Genomic DNA, 20,731 nt, shown 5'->3' with positions numbered 1-20,731 from the left:
ATCGTCACGGCAACGCGGCGAACCTCGCTCGCCTTACCCTCGAACCACCCGCTGGGTCTCGCTGGCCGCCCGGCGGTGCTTCAGGGCAGCTTTCTCCACAGCTCTGCCTCGGGCCCGGCCGTTAGGGCCTACTGGAGCCCTCGGCTCGGGCCTAGTCCGGCGGCCGCCCAATGAACGGGCTAGCGGCGGCGTCGCTGGGCTGGAAGGAGATTGCCGCGAGCAAACCAACGAAGAAAGAGACGAACCGGCGGCCGGGTTGGAGAAAAGCAGTCCGGAAAGTCGCTGGGAGATGCTCAGCGGCGGTGGTAGGTAATTCGGAGTAGTCAATAAAGTTTATTCAAAACAACGAGGAAGTTGGGGCGGAGAGGGCAGGAGAAACACGGGGTAAACAGCTACCATGTTGAGAGTGGCGGCACCGCCGTGGGGAGGCGACCCAACCGCCATCTTATGAGGTCCAGACTCGCGAGGTAACCGCGGCAGAGGCGGGCCCCGGCTCCCGCGTGACGCCACGAGGGGCGGAGCATCACCTTGAGAAGCAGGGCGGGGCTCAGCCACCTTTGGACCCGCTGGACTCCCCAGGTACCCAGTGGACGCCGAGGACCCGGAACCAAGAGGCGGAGAGGCCGCCATCTTAGGCGAGGCGGGCACTTGGCTCCATTTTGAGTGGGGCCAGAGCCTTCCCTGCTTTCCCCCTCCTCCGGGCAAGCAGGGAGTTAAGCACCCACCACCAACAGACTCTGACACACACACGTACTATCTCTTCCTACTCCTCCCCAGCTTTTTCTTATGAGAGGAGGTGAACTCTGCGACTGTGCGCCGCAAACTTAATAGGTGGCGGCGTGGGGGACGTGGGGGAGGGCGAGTGCTCACAGAGGCTCCTGTTCACTGAGCACCTTCAGCAGGTCGGCCTGTTTCACAGAGTCTCCAGGTCTTTAATCTACACAATGCAGGAGAATCTATCATCACCGAGTGAGGACACGGGCTTAGGGAAGCCAAGTTGCTTGAGTTTCAGAGCAAGAAAGTTGAACCTTGCACCCTCTACTACCCCTGGGGTCCTGCCCTCAGTCCCTCCATAAAGCCTCTGTCAACTCCCCAGCTCCCTCTGAAATCTCTCTTCTTTGGTACTTCCCAACCCCCTCTGGGCTTCCCTGGTGGCTCAGCTGGTAAAGAATCCGCCTGCAGTTTGGGAGACTTGGGTTCAAACTCTGGGTTGGGAAGATCCCCTGGAGAAGGGAAACACTATGAACTCCAGTCTAATGGCCTGGAGAATTCCATGAACTGGTCGCAAAGAGTCAGACCCAAAGGAGTAACTTTCACTTTCACACCCACACCGCCCCCCCGCCCCAGTTCAGTTCAGATACAACTGAAGGGTTTCCATGCACCTGTCCCATGATTTTCTTACTACAGCCTGAGGATGGAGTAGAAGAGGTTGAAGGGACGGAACTCCACACGCATGCTTCAGGGTGGCGCTGGTTTTCTCAGACAGTCTAGAAAATTCTCTAGGAATCCGCTTAATATTTCATTTTCTTAACCGGTCCCACTGCTTTAGAAAAGAAAACGCGTGTGTGCGCTCCGATTTCCTAAGTGATGAGGGGGTTAGGCCCTGGGGATAGAATGATGAAAAAGAGGGACACTGCAGTGGGAAATTGCCAGCCAGTGCAGGAGACAAGGCTGCAAGTAAACGATTGGAATACAGCATCCAATAAGTACACAGATACCTCTCGCAAAATGTACAATAAGGCTAAGAAAGTGCCTCAGAAGCTGCTTGATGATGTCAAGGAAGATTTCAGAGAGACTTGGAGAGTATATAAAAGTTCACTAAATTAACAAGAACATTGTATGTAAAAGGATTATGATGTACAAACGGGATTCCCAGGTAGCTCAGTGATAAAGAATCTGCCTGCTAATGCAGGAGATATAGGAGATGTAGGTTGGATCCCTGGGTGGGAAAGATCCCCTGGAGAAAGGAATGGCAACCCACTCCAGTATTCTTGCTTGGAAAATCCCATGGACAGAGCCTGGTGGGCTACAGTCCATGGGGGTTGCAAAGAGTCAAACACCACTGAGTGCGTGCACATGCACAGACACACACACACAAGCAAACATTGTGTACAAATGCATGGATGCACATGGGAAAACATTTACAAAAAAGTTGACTATTAGATTTTATCCTGGAAGCAATAAGAAATCACTATAGTTTTTGAGCAGAAGCAACAGCGTCACATTTGTGGCTTAGGCAGATGACAGTCCAGGTTTAGTGGGACCTGAAGCTTATACAGTTTGTGAGGTTCATTTCATTAGGAAAAAAAATATAGACTTGTAAATGCAAAATTACATTAAAAGGTAAAGTTTTTTCTAGAAATCATTCTTATACCTGGGTAATAACATATAAATGGAAATGGCACAAACATACAGATGTCCCCACTAAACCCAAACTAAATTTATCCTGCAAATCAACTTCTACTTAGCTGAATCTCAAAAATGTCTGAGGCGCTCCTACATCACCTACAAGGAAAATGTGACCAGGAAAACTCTCAGTAGAAAGGGACAGCAATTTTAACCAATTGTGGTTTAATTACACTTTGTAAACTTTATAAAACATATAACCACATAACCAAATGGCAGGTGACAAACCCTGCAGCTAAGCTTTCTTAACTTCACACAAAGGCAGAAGGATGTTTGCTTAAGCAGCACATATATTAAGATTGAAAAGACACTAAGAAGATTAAGCATGGTCCCTGTATGAGTATGACATACAAATTTATGAAGGATTCCATAATAAATGGCAGAAAAGGGGGAAGGCAGAGAGGAGGCAGTTGCAATAGTCATGAAAAAAAGATGAGGCCTGAATCAGAATAGTTGCAGCAGGGGGTAGAACATGATCAGATAAGTGGGGTATTTTGGAGGTTGAATAGGCAGGGCTAGGAGACTAACTGAAAATAGTAGATGAATGAGTGAAAGGAGTATGAGTTCATTTATGGATTGGGTGTCATTTCTGGATGATGATGCCATTGACTGAGCCAGGGTACATAGAAGGAAAAGCAGGTTTCGTGCAGAAGAGACTAAGTTCAGTTCTGAATATGCTGGGTTAAAGAGTGTGTGGAACATTAATTCACTCACTCAATAATTCTTGAGCATCTACTATTCACTAGGTACTATACTAGGTGTGAAGATGTAGTAGTAACCCAGACAAGGTCCTGGCCCTTGTGATATTAACATTCTTCATGGAGATCAGTCAATAATCATGTACAATTCATTAATATATTTACTGAACACCTACTGTAAATGATCAAGCCAGTCAATCCTAAAGGAAATTAATCCTGAATATTCATTGGCAGGCAGGACTGATGCTGAAGCTGAAACTTCAGTACTTTGGCCACCTGATGTGAAGAGCTGACTCATTAGAAACAACCCTGATGCTGGGAAAGATTGAAGGCAAGAGGAGAAGGGAACAACAGAGGATGAGACGGTTGGATGGCATCACCAACCCAATGGACATGAATTTGAGCAAGCCCTGGGAGATGGCGAAGGAGAGGGAAGACTGGCATGCTGCAGTCCATGGGGTTGCAAAGAGTCAGACATGACTGAACAACTGAACAACAACTATATACAAGGTACTGTTCTAGACACCGAGGATTCAGACAAGGTCCCTGCCCTCCTGTGGTTCACATTCCAGAGAGCGAGACAATTGAGTTAAGTAAGAGAATTTTAAACTGCAGTGAGCGCAATGAGGACAATAAAACAAGTTATGAGACAAAGATTTAAATAGACACTAGTCTATTTTAAATAGTCAAGGAAGGCCTCTTAGAGAAGCTGACATGTGAGCAGAAGACCTGAATAACAGGAAGAGCTGGCCAGGGACAGGATAAAAGGAATAAAAAGTGTAAAGTCCCTAATTTGGTTGTAGGGGCCATTTCAGGGCTCTCTCTCAGTAACATCTCCTGAACATTTATGATGGACTGGTGGGTTTTGGGGGTGGGGTCTCCAGACATGAATTAGAGACCCTGTACAATCTAATTAGGAAGGCAAGATTCAATGAACAATAACAAGGCTTAAAAGGTTAAACCCTCTCAAGTGCTAACTAGAGGTATGAATGACATGTATAAACAGAAAGGGAACCACAATTAATTCACATGTATTCAGTGGATGTGTCAAGAAAGGCTTCACAGGAGGTGGTGTTTGACCTAGGTACAGTGGTACCCATCCCTAAAATTATCCCCAGTGATCTTGAGTGGTGAGGTTGGTGGCATAAAAGATAATGGGGAAAGCAAAGCTGTAAGGGGGCTAAATCGAGCCAGTTAGATTTGCTGACAAAGTAACTCACACTGCCCTGGTTGGGAGGCAGCCCGCTGATGCCCTGAAAATGTGTGCTCCAGTTGTGCCTTACAACATCAGTGCTTGATCTGAACTGGCCGCCATAGCACAAGGCTGCCCTGGAAACTTTCTTCCTCTACCCCACCTCTACTTAACAGCTGTAAACATTTACTTTTAACTACATAAACCATAGGAAATGCATTCCCATTGTAGATTAACATCCAAACAGGCTGAAGATCCACCCTGACCACCATTCAATCCCTGCTTGCTTTCCTAGAAGGAACCTCAGTGAGCTCTTTTCTGATTTATCTGTCTAAATGTACATACATATAACTGTTGAGATAAAAAATTATGAGGGCCAAAGTGAACTATAAAATTTATGAAGAAAAACGGGGAAAATGAAAGCATTACATAAGAACAGACTTGCTCCAAAATAGACTGGAAAGTACAAAGACAGTGAAAACAGACAAAATAACAATAAATAACATTATCTGAGAAGCTATGGTGTGCTAAGCACCTGTTCTAACCTCTTTAAGTGCATTAACTCAATCCTTACAGCAACCCAATGAGGTACTAGTGATACTAGTACATTGGGTACTAACCCAATGATAGTACTAGTGCTTGTACTATCCCCATTTTATGGATAAGCTGAGTGTAGACACTTAAAACCACCTGCTCGAGGCCATATGGCTAGTATGTATGCAAGCTGGGGTTCCTGGTGATACAGGACCAGACTCCAGGCTTTTCACCACTCCATTTGTGAATCTAACGGTAACTGGTGACTCTAAGATCCATGTAATAGGAGAAGGCGATCAACAGTTTTTTGCATAATTTGAATCACAGAAGCAAAATAGGGTTTACACTCACTTAGAATGAAAACTAACAATATAGTCCCCCAGGTGCCGAACTAGGTAACTAAAAACACCAGCCCACTCCTCCATGGCCATCTTGGGGTGTGCCAGATATACAGAGCTATACTCCCAGAAAAGACTTCAGGCTTGATTTAATGCTCGCCTGGCACTATCTTGACATTCTTAATTTTATGTTTGAATCTGTGTCTTTTAAGTATGGTCCAGTGTGACAATGGAGCATACACATGAGCAGAAGAGATATACTGAGTGGCAGTGAGCACAGCCTGTGGACATGGCAGTGCCTGGTATGTATAAGCAAATCAGGGGCAGTCTGGGACACTATGGGACCTGGAGTGGGGGACGTTGAGCCAATGACAATGGTGGCAGCAGTAGCAGCAGCAGCAGCAGCAGCAGCAGAGGTAGCAGTAGCCGTAGCCCTGAGAGAAAGGATAGCCTCTGCATGGGGGTAGTGATGGGACCTGTGGTGAGAGGCAATCTTGCCCTTCTGTCACAGAACCTGTCCCTGCCACTATACACAAATATTAACTCTGGCCTGAGAACTGGGTCAGGAACTGCTAGCATTCAGGCAGTAAACTTTGTCAGTAAATTATTACAAAATAAAAAGGTACTCATGGACATTGCAGAACAACTTTCAGTTCAGTTCAGTTCATTTCGCTTGCTCAGTCATGTCCAACTCTTTGCGACCCCATGGACTGTAGCAAGCCAGGGTTCTCTGTCCATCACTAACTCCCAGAGCTTGCTCAAACTCATGTCCATCGAGTTGGTGATGCCATCCAACCATCTCATCCTGTCATCCACTTCTCCTGCCTTCGATCTTTCCCAACATCAGGATCTTTTCTAAGGATTCAGTTCTTCACATCAGGAGGCCTAAGTATTGCAGCTTCAGCTTCAGCAACAGTCCTTCCAATGAATCAGGACTGATTTCCCTTAGGATTGACTGGTTTGATCTCCTTGCAGTCCAAGGGACTCTTAAGAGGCTTCTCCAATACCACACTTCAAAAGCATCCATTATTCAGCACTCAGATTTCTTTATGGTCCAATTCTCACATCCATACATGACTACTAGAAAATCCATAGCTTTGACTAAATAGACCTTTGTCAGCAAAATAATGTCTCTACTTTTTAATATGCTGTCTAGATTGTTTATCATAGCTTTTCTTGCAAGGAGCAAGCATCTTTTAATTTCATGGCTGCAGTCACCATCTGCAATGATTCTGGAGCCCAAGAAAATAAAGTCTGTCACTGTTTCCATTGTTTTCCCATCTGTTTGCCATGAAGTGATGGGACTGGATGCCATGATCTTAATTTTTTGAATGTTGAAGTTTTAAGCCAGCTTTTCTACTCTCCTCTTTCACTTTCATCAAGCGGTCTTTAGTTCCACTTTGCTTTCTGCCATAAAGGTGGTGTCATCTGCATATCTGAGGTTATTGATATTTCTCCTGGCAATCTTGATTCCAGCTTGTGCTTCATCCAGCCTGGCATTTCACATGATGTTCTCTGCATTTAAGTTAAATAAGCAGGGTGACAATATACAGCCTTGATGTACACCTTTCCCAATTTGGAACCAGTCCTTTGTTCCATGTCTGGTTCTAACTGTTGCTTCTTGACCTGCATACAGATTTCTCAGGAGCAGGTAAGGTGGTCTGGTATTACCATCTCTTTAAGAATGAATGTTCCAGTTTGTTGTGATCCACACAGTCAAAGGCTTTGGTGTAGTCAATAAAGCAGAAGTAGATGTTTTTCCTGGAATTCTCTTGCTTTCTCTATGACCCAACCGATGTTGGCAATTTGATCTCTTGTTCCTCTGCCTTTTCTAAATCCAACTTGAACATCTGGAAGGTCTCAGTTCATATACTGTTGAAGCCTTGCTTGGAGAATTTTGAGCATTACTTTGCTGGCATGTGAGATGAATGCAATTGTGCAGTACTTTGAACATTCTTTGGTATTGCCTTTCTTTGGGATTGCAATGAAAACTGAAGTTTTCCAGTCCTGTGGCCACTGCTGCATTTTCCAAATTTGCTGGCATATTGAGTGCAGCAGTTTCACAGCATCGTCGTTTAGGATTTGAAATTACTCAGCTGGAATTCCATCACCTCCACTAGCTTTGTTCATAGTGATGCTTCCTAAGGCCCGCTTGACTTCACATTCCAGGATGTCTGGCTCTAGGTGAGTTTTCATACCATCATTATCATTTGGGTCATTATGATCTTTTTTACATAGTTCTTCTGTATATTCTTACCACTTCTTTTAGTATCTTCTGCTTCTGTTAGGTTTATATTATTTCTGTCCTTTATTGTGCCCATCTTTGCATGAAATATTCCCTTGGTATCTCTAATTTTCTTGAAGAGATTGCTAGTCTTTCCCATTCTATTGTTTTCCTCTATTTCTTTGCATTGATCACTTAGGAAGGCCTTCTTATGTCTCCTTGCTAGGCTTTGGAACTCTGCATTCAGATGGATATATCTTTCCTTTTCTCCTTTGCCTTTTGCTTCTTTTTTTCTCACCTATTTGTAAGGCCTCCTCAGACAACCATTTTGCCTTTTTGCATTTCTTTTTATTGGTTTTTGATCACTGCCTCCTGTACATGTCAGTACTCCATCCATAGTTCTTCAGGCACTCTTTCTATCAGATCTAATCCCTTGAATCTATTTGTCACTTCTACTGTATAATCATAAGGGACTTGATTTAGGTCATACTTGAATGGTCTAGTGGTTTTCCCTATTTTCTTCAATTTAAGTCTGAATTTTGCAATAAGGAGTTCATGATCTGAGCCAAAGTCAGCTCCAGGTCTTGTTTTTGCTGACTGTATAGAGCTTCTCCATCTTTGGCTACAAAGAATATAATCAATCTGATTTTGGTATTGACCATCTGGTGATGTCCACTTGTAGAATCATCTCTTGTGTTGTTTCAAGTGGGTGTTTGCTATGACCAGTGCGTTCTTTTGGCAAAACTCTGTTAGCCTTTGCCCTGCTTCATTTTGTACTCCATTGCCAAATTTGCCTGTTACTCTGGGTATCTCTTGATTTCCTACTTTTACATTCCAGTCCCCTATGATTAAAAGGACATCTTGTTTTTGTTATTAGTTCTAGAATGTCTTGTAGATCTTCATAGAACCATTCAGCTTCTTCGGCATTAGTGGTTGGGGCATAGACTTGGATTACTGTGATATTGAATGGTTTGCCTTCAAAGTAAATTACTTTGAGGTGTGGTTGTTAGAATTTTTTGAGCTGTGTAGAATATCTCATTTTGAAAACTAGTGCAAAATTGCAAAGAAAATATCCACAGGCTAGAAAGTGAAAATTAAATTTAAAGATCATCAAAGTAGACACATTAGATAAAAACTGGATTAACCAATTATTAATGAAGAAGATAATTTAAAAGTGTTTTCCTTATAATTGAAGGTATATTGGTAGAATGCATACAAATATGTTTTAAATTATAAATAAATTATGAAGCTATTTTCATTTCTTGTACGACCTTGTATTAGTCTATTCAGGCTGCTATAATAAAATTGCCATAGACTGGGTGGCTAATGAACAAAGATTTATTTCTCATGGTTCTGAAGGCTGGGAAGTTCAAAATCAAGGTGCTGGCTTGATTTAGTGTCTAGTGAGAGCCAGACACTGGCTCATAGATGGTAATCTTGCTGTTTGGGGGAAGGGGTGAAAGAGCTCTCTGGAGGTTCTTTTATAAGGGCACTAATCTCATTTATTAGAGCCTCACCCTCAAGACCTAATCACCTACCAAAGGCTCCCCCCTCCTAATACCATCACATTATGGGGGTTAGTATTTTAACATATGACTTTGGGGGTCAGGGACACAAGCATTCAGTCTATATAGCATACCTCCACAAGTTACAGGAAATGTTAGAGGAAACATTAAATGCCATTGTAAAAATTATATTTAAAATTAGATTTAGACTTGGACAAAACTGATCTGTGTGAAGAGTTAAATCTTTTTAGAAGTGTTCTACAGGAATCATCAGGTCTAGATGTGTGAAAATTTGTATTTTGAAAAATTGATCAGGAATTTATCCCATTGTTTTCACACCCTACAAAAAACAGTGCTAATGCATCAGCAGAAAGCTCCTTATCAAAATGAAAAGTTATCAAACATTTACAATCTTGTGACTGATGTTGCCTTCAATCATGTTGGTTCAAAATGAGCTTGCTAAAATGACTAAGTAATTGAATTTGCAGAAAAGAGAGGCAGAAAAATCTTATGATCAATCAAGATATCACATTAGTACATTTATTATTATATAAATTATAAAAATATTCTGCAATTTGTAAATTATTTTTCAGCTATCACTATTATCACCATTATGTTTTATAAGTAAAATATTTTTAAAGAAAAAACATTTTATTTTCATGCCTTTAACTGTACTTCCCATCTCTCCCCTAGGTTTTGAGCAAGGAACCCTTCATTTTCATTTTGCACTGGGCCCTACAAATTATGTAGCAGGCTCTCACTCCTGCTGGATGGTAATTGTGAGATGATTTGAGGGAATTGTAGCCACTCAAATGGTTACCGCCCTAACCAAACTCCTTTTCACTGGGAGTAGGAGGTGGGGGTGGGTAGAAACAAGATGACAACACAGAAAATGGAGGTTAGTGTAGGTATCAATCATTTTCATGTGAACAGGATCATACTGTCCGTATCATCTGGCCAACTGCTTTCTTCACTTGGCAATATCTTGGAGATCTTTCTACAAGCAAAATAATCAACCCTGTTCTTTTTTGAATTCTTGTTCAGGGAATTCCATGATTTGGATGGCTCTTGATTTATTTCTCCATTCCCCTGATGGATATTTACAATGGTTTAATTTTTCAGTAATACAGAGCTGCAGTGAACATACTAGTAAGGGCCTCCTTGTGCACAGGCATGTTTCTGTAGGTGGACACTCACGAGCGAGTTGCTGGGCCATGGGGTATGGATATTTTCAATCTTAATACATACTGCCAAATTGCCTTTCAAAACCATTATGTCAGTTTTCACTCCCATCAGCAGTGTAGCTTCACATTTCCTAAGACTCCAACCTTTAAACTGTTTGCCAATCTGATGGAGAAAAAAAATGGTAACTTGTGTTTGTTTTTAACTTTGCATTTTCCCTCACTAGTGCAGTTGAGCATCTTTTTATCTGATGTTTATTGGCCTGTTCTTTGTGAACTGTTTGTAACCTTTGCCTAGTTTTTCTTAAAGGGTTGTTTTTTTCCATATTGAGTTGTTGAAGTCATTTATATTTCAGGATATTAATCCTTTGTCTATTATATATATATATACACACACACACACACACACACATATATATATAGCTGATATTTTCCTATAGTATGTACCATGTTTATAGTTTGTGTTATCATACAGGAGTTTTAGATGTTTGTGTAGCCATTTGATATATTTATATCAGTCTTTTCTTCTGTGGATTTTCTGTTTTGTTTATTGCTTTGCAAGACCTTTTTTATCCAAGGCAACAACCATATTATTTTTTTTTCTCATTCTGTTATAGTGCTTTCCATTTAGGTCTATAACCTACCTTAAACTCATTTCCTTCTCAAAACCTTTGCATTTCCCCTATCTGGAACTCTTTTCCCCGAGATGTTCCTATGGCTGACACCCTCAGGGCTCAGCTCAAATATTACTTCTTCCAAAAGGCCTTTCCTGACCACCTTAACTAAATCAACCACCCTCTCTACATTAAGATGTGCCCTAGTTCATTACCTTAATTTATTTTCTTCATAGATCACCTCTTACTGAAGTTACCCAACTTTTGTTTATATGTTCATGGTCTGTCTCTCCTTAGATCGAAAACTCCATGAAAGTAGGGATCTTGTCCTGTCCCTAGCTTCTAGAACACATTTAGAGTTTATTATAGTGAACTTGATAATGATAACTTAATTTTTTTCAAAGGATTGTCACAATACCTAGGACTCCCTTTTCTAAAGGAGAAATATTTCAGTCATCCTGTTTTTCTACTCTTAGTACTGAGTGAGTCGAGGATGGTTATGACAATTATTTGGTCCAGTGTTTCACAACCTGTAGTGTTTTGGAATCACACTTGATTTATTTTTAAATTTAGATATAGAGTGTGTATATCTTTTTTCCCTTTCATACTGAACCCTAAATATTCATTGGAAGGACTAATGCTGAAGCTGAAGCTCCAATACTTTGACCACCTGATACAAAGAGCTGACTTATTAGAAAAGACCCTGATGCTGGGAAAGATTGAAAGCTGGAGGAGAAGGGGACAACAGAAAGTGAGATGTTTGGGTGGCATCACTGACTCAATGAATATGAGTTTGGGTAGGCTCTGGGAGGTGGTGGAAGACAGGGAGGCCTGGCGTGCTGCAGTCCTTGGGGTTGCAGAGTCAGACGTGACTAAGCGACTGGACAAATAGAGTGTATATAGTTTCCTAGGGCTGCCACAACAAAGTACCACAAACTGTGTGGCTTAAAACAACAGAAATTTATTGCCTTACAGTTCTGGAGGCTAGAAGTGGTGATGGCGGGCTATGCTCACTCTGAAAGCCCTAGCAAAGCATCCTTCCTTGTCTCTTTCTAGCTTCTAGTGATTGCAGTCTTTGATATTCCTTGACTTGTAGGTGTATCTCTCTGCCTCCATCATCACATGTGTGTACCTGAATTTCTGTCTTGTAAGGATCCCAGTCATTGGACTAAGGTCCACCCTAATGTGATATGATTTCATTTTAACATGGTTATATTTGCAAAGACCATATTTCCAAATAAGGTCACAATCACAGTTTGGGAGGACACTATTCAACCCAGTACGGAGGGTCACATTTTAAAAATCTGCTTTATTAGGTCTGGAGTGGAGGCCCAGCATCCTTAATTTTTAAAAGCTTTACAGACTTGACTGATGTTCACCTGGAAAGGTGGACATGGGGGAAGGCCCTTTTAAAGCAAAATCCCAAATACAGATTCCAGTAAAGAAAAATACTGATGAATTTCACTGCATAAAAGTTAAAGCTTTGGTGGCGGGAGGGTGGGGGAGAATACCATAAACAAATTCAAAAGGTCAACAAAGCTGGGAAAACATATTTGCATCATATATGATAAAAGGCTAATTTAATTTACAACAAATTCAGAAGAACTAACATGAAAAAGACAAAACCCAATAGTAAAGTGAGCTAAAGAATAAGCAAGTAATCTACAGAGAAAGACATGCACACATCAATAGAGATTTGAAAAGATGTTTAATTTCATCCATGAGTAAAGGCATATAAATCAAAACAATAAAATGCCATCTTTATCTATAAGACTGGGAAATGTTTAAAGTATGATTTAAACAGAGTAAGTCAGGGTATGAAGAAATCCTAGATGTTTTCATATGCTGCTGGTGGGCTTGACGTTGTTACAACTTTTTTGATGTATAATTTGGTAGAATATATCAAAATAAAACATGCAGATATTCTTTGAATGTTGTAGGTGTTGCTCGTGCCTTCTCAGTAATCATTCCCCATTTTTTTCCTTCCCAAGAAGTTGTAGATTTTTATTTATGTGTCTATTCTTCCCACTCATAGCCCACGTATTTGCGGGTAAACAGATTTTATTCTCAGTTCTTCTGACCACAAACAACATTAGTTCAGAGGACTTGTGACCTAAGCAAGTCAGTGAGGGAGAACCATGGGAGTCCTACTTACTTGGAATGTTGGGTCAGAGTTTTCTCTTCTCTGCTGGACTTGATGAAGAGATTCAAAGCTTCCATTGCCACTGTCAGCGATTTCATTGGCACCTTGGCTTAAAGCACTGGTTCTCAGTCTTTAGTGTTCATCAGAATCACCTAATCTGTTAAAACATAGATTGCTGATCTTTATCTACTTTCAGAGTTTCAAATTCTGCAGATCTGTGGTAGGGACAAAGAATTTCCTTTTCTAAGAAATTCTCAGGTGAGATTGATGCTGCTGGTCCAGGGATCACACTGAAAAAAACTACTTGGATAAAGTAGGGACTGCACAGTAGAGACACTTAAAGAAACTGGGTAGCTCTAGCTCACCCTACCCCTGGAATTGTGTTTCGTTACTTGTAACCAAAATTACCCTAACCAATATATTCAGCAATTTTGGACTAAAAATTTACCCTATGGATATACTTGCAGAACTTTATCAAAATATATGCTGATGGATAGACTACCCTTGTGGCTCAGAGGTAAAGAAGCCGCCTGCAATGCAAGAGATGCAGGTTCAATCTCTGGGTCGGGAAGATCCCCTGGAGAAGGAAATGTCTACCCACTCCAGTATTCTTGCCTGAAAAATCCCATGGGCAGAGGAGCCTGGCAGGCTACGGTCCATAGAGTCACTAAGAGTTGGACACGACTAAACACAGCGCGGGCGCGTGTGTGCACACACACACACACACATATGCCGATGCATGGTAATTGCAGCATTGTTTGTAATAGCTAAAACTGGAAGCAGTCAAAGTACTTGTCAATAGGGAATTGATCCATCAGATGGAATCATCTATCTAATGGAATACCATGTGGTTTAACAATTATGAAATGCTCTGTATATGCTTGTAGAAAAATAAGATATATTAAATATAAAAATCATGATGATTAAAAGGGAGTAATTTACACTTTTTAAACAAAAGAATAAACATATATGCAGGTATGTGGTTAATTATTTCCTAGGATGTTAATTCTGATTAAGAACAGCAATATTTGAGAAAAAGAGTTGGAATTGAGGTGGTGCTAGCAGTTCTTCATTTTGTATATTTTATTCTGTTTGAGTTGCCTAACCTTAGGTAAATTTTCCTTTTGTCAAAAAAGAAAAGTCATTTGGCATTATCTGGGCAAGGCATAATTCAACTGTAATTTCCTTCTTTGTATTTCTCTATTGAAGAAACAACTAATAAATGTATTATTTTTAAAAAGATTAAATAATAAAAAGATAAATGGAAAATTGAAGACTTCTCAGGTATTTTGATGTGCAGCTGGGCTTGAGTGCCACTAACATGGTGCATAGGTTATACACTGGTGAGGACTTATACCTATCCTGATTGAGACTTAACTAGGGAGTTGCTAACTGTACTTTAATGTGCATATGAATTATCTAGGGATTTTGTTTGGAGAAGGCAATGGAACCCCACTCCAGTACTCTTGCCTGGAAAATCCCATGGATGGAGGAGCCTGGTAGGCTGCAGTCCATGGGGTCGCGAAGAGTTGGACACGACTGAGCGACTTCACTTTCACTTTTCACTTTCATGCATTGGAGAAGGAAATGGCAACCCACTCCAGTGTTCTTGCCTGGAGAATCCCAGGGATGGGGGAGCCTGGTGGCTGCCATCTATGGGGTCACACAGAGTTGGACATGACTGAAGTGACTTAGCAGCAGCAGCAGGGATTTTGTTAAAATGCAGATTCTGATTGAATAGATCTTTAGATGGGGCCCAATATTCTGCATTCTAATAGTCTCCCCAAATGATGCTGATGTTGCTGGACTACTGGTCACACTTTGATAGCAAGAACAAAGAAAGAGGAAAAGAGGAAAAAAAAAGAAGCAGAAGGAGGAGGGACTATGAAGATAGAGAGAAGGGACAGATATGAGACATTGCAGAATTACTGGGCATATGGAGAGTTTTAGGTGATGAACTTTTTGGCCTGGGTGATGTGAGGATGGTAGTGACACTATCTAGAGATAGAGAAATCAAGCTAGAGGATGAGGAGATATAGGAAACAATGAAGGAGTGTGAGTAAGACTTCACATTTGAACATATTGAGTCATGATTTTTCTGGGAGAATATTATATAGACTTGCCCAGTAGACCATTTGAACTCTGACTCTGCTCAGTAAAGTTCACACAGAGGTAGATTTGGGAGTCATCTGTATAAAGGTAAGAGTTGAGGCCATGTGATAGGATGAAACTGACCAGGGAGAATAGTGAGAAGGTAGCTGAAAATAGAAACTCAGAAATGACATTAAGAGACATTCTAAGAAGAAAATGGTGAAGTAGTCAGAGAGATAGTACAGAAGAATAAATATCTTGAAGGGTGTTCCTCGGAGAAGGCAATGGCACCCCACTCCAGTACTTTTGCCTGGAAAATCCTACGGACGGAGGAGCCTGGAAGGCTGCAGTCCATGAGGTCGCTAGAGTCAGACACGACTGAGCGACTTCACTTTCACTTTTCACTTTCATGCATTGGAGAAGGAAATGGCAACCCACTCCAGTGTTCTTGCCTGGAGAATTCCACGGACGGGGAAGCCTGGTGAGCTGCCATCTATGGGGTCGCACAGAGTCAGACACGACTGAAGCAACTTAGCAGCAGCAGCAGCAGGGCGTTCCTACGAAAGAACAACCAGATTTGGCATAAAACATATTTTTTATTGTGTGAGTTAGCAACTGCTGCATGATAAACCATCCAAAACTCAGTAGCTTGAAACCAAACCATGTATTGTTGCTCAAGAGTCTATAGGTCAGTGCTCTGTTGATCTGCACTAGGCTTGGCAGATCTTAGCTGGGCTCACTTATGTATCTGTGGCTTGTGGGTTGGTTGAGGACTGACAGGTCTAAGCTGGTCTGGCTGGATATAGCTAGACAAATGGGTCTCTCCTCCAGAAGACTAGCCCAGGCTCATTCCCATGGTAACTCCAGGGGTCCAATGGAGTGAGCAGAAGCATGCAAGGCTTAGAACTGACATAATATCACTTCTGCAACATTCTATTGATCAAAGGAAAACACAAGACTATTCTAGATTTGAAGGGTAGAGAAACAGATGTCATCTCTTAAAGGGAAGAGCTGCAAAAGGTGTACATACAGAGAGGTGTAAACACCTGTGACCATTTTTGTAATCAGTTTATCATGCTGGACTTAGAAGTGAAAGAAGTCTTTAAAGATCAAGCAAGATAAAGCAAAGAAACAAAGCCATGACAATAGCAGTAATAAACCCCAGTAAGCTGGCTAGGGAGAGCAGGGCACTTGAGGACACTCAAGTGTCCTCAATGGAACAGAGGTAGTTCTTTGGAAAATTCAGGTGCTGTTATTGGAAGAAATGAGGAAAGGCTGCTGATCAGGTAGGAAAACAAACAGACATCTGCCTCAGAATCTAAGAGTCTAGTCTTTATCATGAGAAAATTCTAGAAATACTTTAAATTGATATGGAACAGTCAGTCTTTCTGGTCCTTGAAATCAGTATGCACAGGACACACCCTTCAGGAGTCTGAGCTTGGACTCAAAACCAGCATGCCAATTGTGCCACCTTAATGTATTAATGTGTAACGTGTTTTCACATCCACTAGCTTGTGTTACTCTTACAACTACCTATAAGGGAGGTAAAGCAGGCATAACTATTCCCATTTAATACTACTTCTAAAAATAATTTTGTCATTATCTTATAAAACTGAGCATTTGCCTGCCTTAGGTCCCAGCAGGAGACATATACACAAGCATTCATGGCAACATTGATGGAAATAATAATGGGTAGAGCTTGCCAGAGTTGACCAGAGCTGAGCACCCACCACTGCCCGCTGTGTACACCTCTGTGCCATGGCTGGCCTCAACTCCCTGGAGGCGGTGAAACGCAAGATGTAGGCCCTGCAGCAGCAAGCAGATGAGGCGGAGGACCGCACACAGGGCCTGCAGCATGAGCAGCACGAGAAAGACCAAGATGACGTGGCAGCTCTCAATCCACACATCCAGCTTGTCGAGGAGGAGTGGGACAGGGCTCAGGGATGACTGGCCACAGCCCTGCCGAAGCTGGAGGAGGCAGAAAAGGCTGCAGATGAGACTGAGAGAGGGATGAAGGTGATAGAAAACCCAGCCATGAAAAATGAGAAGATGGAGATTCAGGAGATGCAGCTTAAAGAGGCCAAGCACATTGCTGAGGACGCTGACCACAAATACAAGGAGGTTGCTCGTAAGTTGGTCATCCTGGAGGGCGAGCTGGAGAGGGCGGAGGAGTATGAGGTGTCTGAACTAAAATGTGGTGACCTGGAAGAACTCAAGAATGTCACTAACAACCTGAAGTTGCTAGAGGCTGCATCTTTAAAGTATTCTGAAAAGGAGAACAAATATGAAGAAGAAATTAAACTTCAGTCTGACAAACTGAAAGAGGCTGAGACCCATACCAAATTTGCAGAGAACAGTTGTGAAACTGGAAAAGACAATTGATGACCTGGAAGAAAAACTTGCCCAGGCCAAAGAAGAGAACAGGGGCTTATCTCAGACACTGGATCAGACACTGAATGAACTAAACTGTATATAACCAAAACAGAAGAGTCTTGTTCCAACAGAAACTCCAGAGCTCCATGTCTTTCTCTTCTCTTGTAAGAAGTTTCTTTTGTTATTGCCTCTTCGCCTTGCTGGAAATGTCAAGGAAATTATGAATACATGAAAAATATTTTGTATCAGAGAAGCTTTGAGCACCAGTTAAATCTACTCCTTTCTTTTTTTCAAGTGGCACCAGTTTTTTCAGCTCTATTTTTATCCTTACCTTGCATATATTCTTAAGGTAGGCAGGGTATTTCATATTGAGCATACTCTCTTTTAAGACTGAGGGCATTTGGTTCCTGGGAGAATAGACAAACCCACACTTTCAAAACACAGATTCTGACATCTGGTCATGGGTCAGTTTAAAAGGTTGAAGAATTCCACCATTGGTCACACTGTAGGAGGCCAGGGATCATCATATTAAAATCTCAAGTGGATATTCCCAACCCTACATTAAAATGGGTGGTGATTTTCCACCAGAGCAAAAAAGGCGGGTGAGGTTACTGTGGGAAGTCATAAACTACCAAGAGGTTAACCTGATCATCCTGGTTCTTTTCCACACTCCACCATTCAGAACATTATCTGAGCAGCCAGTGTAAGAATGCTTGGAAAAGAGTCGTAATAATCACCCAAATGTTTTCTGGACTGATCCTTGATATATTCTTCTATACGTTTCTTTCACTCTAAAGTTGTTCTCTGAGGAGCTGATGTCTTATTCCAGTAATGACACATGCTTATCTGCTTTGATATGAGGCCATTCACTTAGGAGAAATGAATGTTGGAGAATTCAGTCCTATTAGGAGAAGCTGTCTTTTTCATAAAGACTGCTTAGCCATCAGTAATTGAGCAAGACTGTTTTTCTATGAACAAATATTGGACAGAATGGCCCTCTCAGACTACAAAGTAAAAATAAAAGAAGTAATTGACCCAACTTCATCGCCTCTATACTCGAGGGAATGGCAAATTGGAGATTTACTTATTTAGAATTTTAATTCCTTCTTCAGGACCAAGTTAATAAAAAAACAAGAAACTCATGATTAAACTGAAAATGCAGTATTTTGTAGACAGGGCTGCACATTTTAGCCTTGTTATATTTCTGCTTTCTCAGTTAACATCTCAGAGCTGAAACATTCCACATTGTCCAGCAGTGTGGGGGCCAACTCAAGGTTACAATTCTGACTAAAAAATCACACTGCTTCTAGCTTATCTGAATCCTCTGCCCTCACTCCTATTTATTAAGCACCACACTATGCAAGAAATACACTAGCAAATTGTGCAACTGAATAAAACCCACACTTTTCATTTAGGTTCTTGCAACTGAATCATATGTAATAGTATCACTTTTTCTACATTTTGGTCAAATAAACTTTTACTCCAAAAAAAAAAAAAAAAGAATGGGTAGATAAACTGTGGTATTACTATATAGAAGTGAAAAATTAACTACAGCTATAGCAGCAATGTGGAGAAGGCAATGGCAACCCACTCCAGTACTCTTGCCTGGAAAACCCCATGAACAGAGGAGTCTGGTAGGCTGCAGTCCATGGGGTCACGAAGAGTCGGACACTTACTGAGCGACTTCACTTTCACGCATTGGATAAGGAAATGGCAACCCACTCCAGCGTTCTTGCCTGGAGAATCCCAGGGACAGGGGAGCCTGGTGGGCTGCCATCTATGGGGTCACACAGAGTTGGACAGGACTGAAGCGACTTAGCAGCAGCAGCAGCATAGCAGCAATGTGTTTGTGTCTTAGAGGAAAAAAAAAGTTGGATGAGAAAAGGGAGTTGCAGAACCTACATAAAATAACATTTTTATAAAATTAGAAAGCAAGTACAACCTAATACTATGTTGTTAAAAAATAATTGCATATGTGATATAACTATTTAAGAAGAAATCTAGGGAATGAAAACTGAAAGTGAAAATACTGGTTACCTCTGGGGAAGGCAGAGAGATGGGATAGTTCTTAGGTTGGGCAGCGGGTTCAGGAGAGTTCAGTTTATTATTGAATTTTATAACATATGTTACATACCCTTTTGCATTTATCAAATAATATGTGTGAGTGTGCTTAGTCGCTTTAGTCATGTCCGACTCTTTGTGACCCTATGGACTGTAGCCCGCCAGGCTCCACTATCCATGGGATTCTCCAGGCAAGAATACTGAAGTGGGTTGCCATGCCCTCCTCCATGGGATCTTCTCAACCCAGGGATCGAGCATGCATCTCTTAGTCTCCTGCATTGTCAAGTGAGTTCTTTACCACTGGTACCACCTTAGGAAGCCCTTATTAAATAGTACATAATAATATTTTTAAATAGTCAAAAAAGGAAAGCAAAACAGCAGAGAAGTGTCAAGGAAGCCAGAGAGTTTCATGAATGGGTTGTATTTCAATGTCAATTGCTGTGGAAGGCCTCAGCAAGATGCCTGTATGAAAACTGTGGACTTGGTGACAGGGTGCACACGTCACCTTTGGAAGCAGCCACATTCAAATAGGAAGGGCTGATGCCAGATTATAGGCTAGGGAGAACTGTGTTACGAGGAAATCAGGACCTGGAGCTTAGACAAGTCTTTCATCTACTACCAACTCTTCCCCTACCCCCTGGCCAAACCTGTAACAGCTAACATTTATTGAGGCTGCATTATATGCCGGGCATTTTACATACACTATGTCTAGGGGGAGCTAAACTCAATGCTTGCTTTACCCCCAGATTATATCCACTTCAGTGCACATGCAGAGAAGCCCTATGACACTAGAATGGGAATGAATGCTTTACTCTTCCATTACAAATTTTAGGTATAATAACTCAAGTGGTTAGGCAGTGGCAACCAATCAAAAGGCAATTAATTGGAGCGGTTCCCTGGGCCTGGTGGCGGTGGCTGGTGGGACCCCGGCCTGAGGGTGGCAGCGGCTCGTCTGAGCACCTGGATGTGTTGGTGGAGGACAAGGTGGTGGTCTTCCTCAAGGGGACGCTGGAGCAGCCCCAGTGTGGCTTCAGCAACGCAGTGGTACAGATTCTCCAGCTACACAGCATCTGCTACTATGCGGCCTACAACGTGCTGGATGACCCCCAGCTCCAGTAAGGCATTAAAGACTACTCCAACTGGCCCACCATCCTGCAAGTGTACCTCAACGGCGAGCTTGGGGGTGGGGGGGCTGTCACATTCTCCTGCAGATGCACCAGAATGAGGACCTGGTGGAAGAACTCAAAAAGCTGGGGATCCACTCAGCCCTCTTAGATGAAACCAAAGACTAGGACTCAAAGTGAGGGAGGGTGGCCCAGGTGAGAAGCTGCTGATGTCAGAGTCTCACCGCCAGAGAAGCCTTACCCATTC

General features: G+C 42.0%; 1 protein-coding gene, 2 long non-coding RNA genes, 1 other non-coding gene and 1 pseudogene across 8 annotated transcripts in view; 3 read left to right on the top strand and 2 right to left on the bottom strand.

The window, feature by feature from the left end:
- PHF8 (PHD finger protein 8) overlaps window positions 1-431 on the bottom strand; it is a 97,803-nt gene extending 97,372 nt beyond the window's left edge. For 3 of the 4 annotated variants that reach the window (XM_005888460.3, XM_070366296.1, XM_005888458.3), the window contains exon 1: window positions 38-177. The gene's annotated coding sequence lies outside the window, so the exon portion shown is untranslated. Of the gene's footprint in view, window positions 1-37; window positions 178-245 lie in introns of those variants that run through there. The other variant, XM_070366295.1, reaches the window with a different exon arrangement.
- Window positions 169-13,559, top strand: LOC138986451 (uncharacterized). Of its 2 annotated transcripts, none has more exons than XR_011463302.1 (4): window positions 169-305; window positions 3,339-3,614; window positions 5,381-5,470; window positions 13,303-13,559. It is a non-coding gene; the product is annotated as an uncharacterized lncRNA (long non-coding RNA). The 2 variants fall into 2 exon arrangements; XR_011463301.1 differs by having other exon boundaries at window positions 9,591-13,559.
- LOC138986537 (U6 spliceosomal RNA) lies at window positions 2,680-2,783 on the top strand. The gene has a single exon (XR_011463352.1). It is a non-coding gene; the product is annotated as a U6 spliceosomal RNA (small nuclear RNA).
- On the bottom strand, window positions 12,860-19,135 carry LOC138986452 (uncharacterized). Its single transcript, XR_011463303.1, has 3 exons — window positions 18,976-19,135; window positions 15,379-15,483; window positions 12,860-12,992 (listed from the first exon to the last, which is right to left on the bottom strand). It is a non-coding gene; the product is annotated as an uncharacterized lncRNA (long non-coding RNA).
- Window positions 15,498-18,946, top strand: LOC138986450 (tropomyosin alpha-4 chain pseudogene; annotated as a pseudogene).
- Window positions 19,136-20,731: the final 1,596 nt, after the last annotated feature.

This window comes from Bos mutus, chromosome X (genome assembly GCF_027580195.1).
Source record: "Bos mutus isolate GX-2022 chromosome X, NWIPB_WYAK_1.1, whole genome shotgun sequence".
Lineage (NCBI taxonomy): Eukaryota > Metazoa > Chordata > Mammalia > Artiodactyla > Bovidae > Bos > Bos mutus.
The sequence above is the reverse complement of the archived record's forward strand: the minus strand, read 5'-3'. Positions and strand labels throughout refer to the sequence as shown.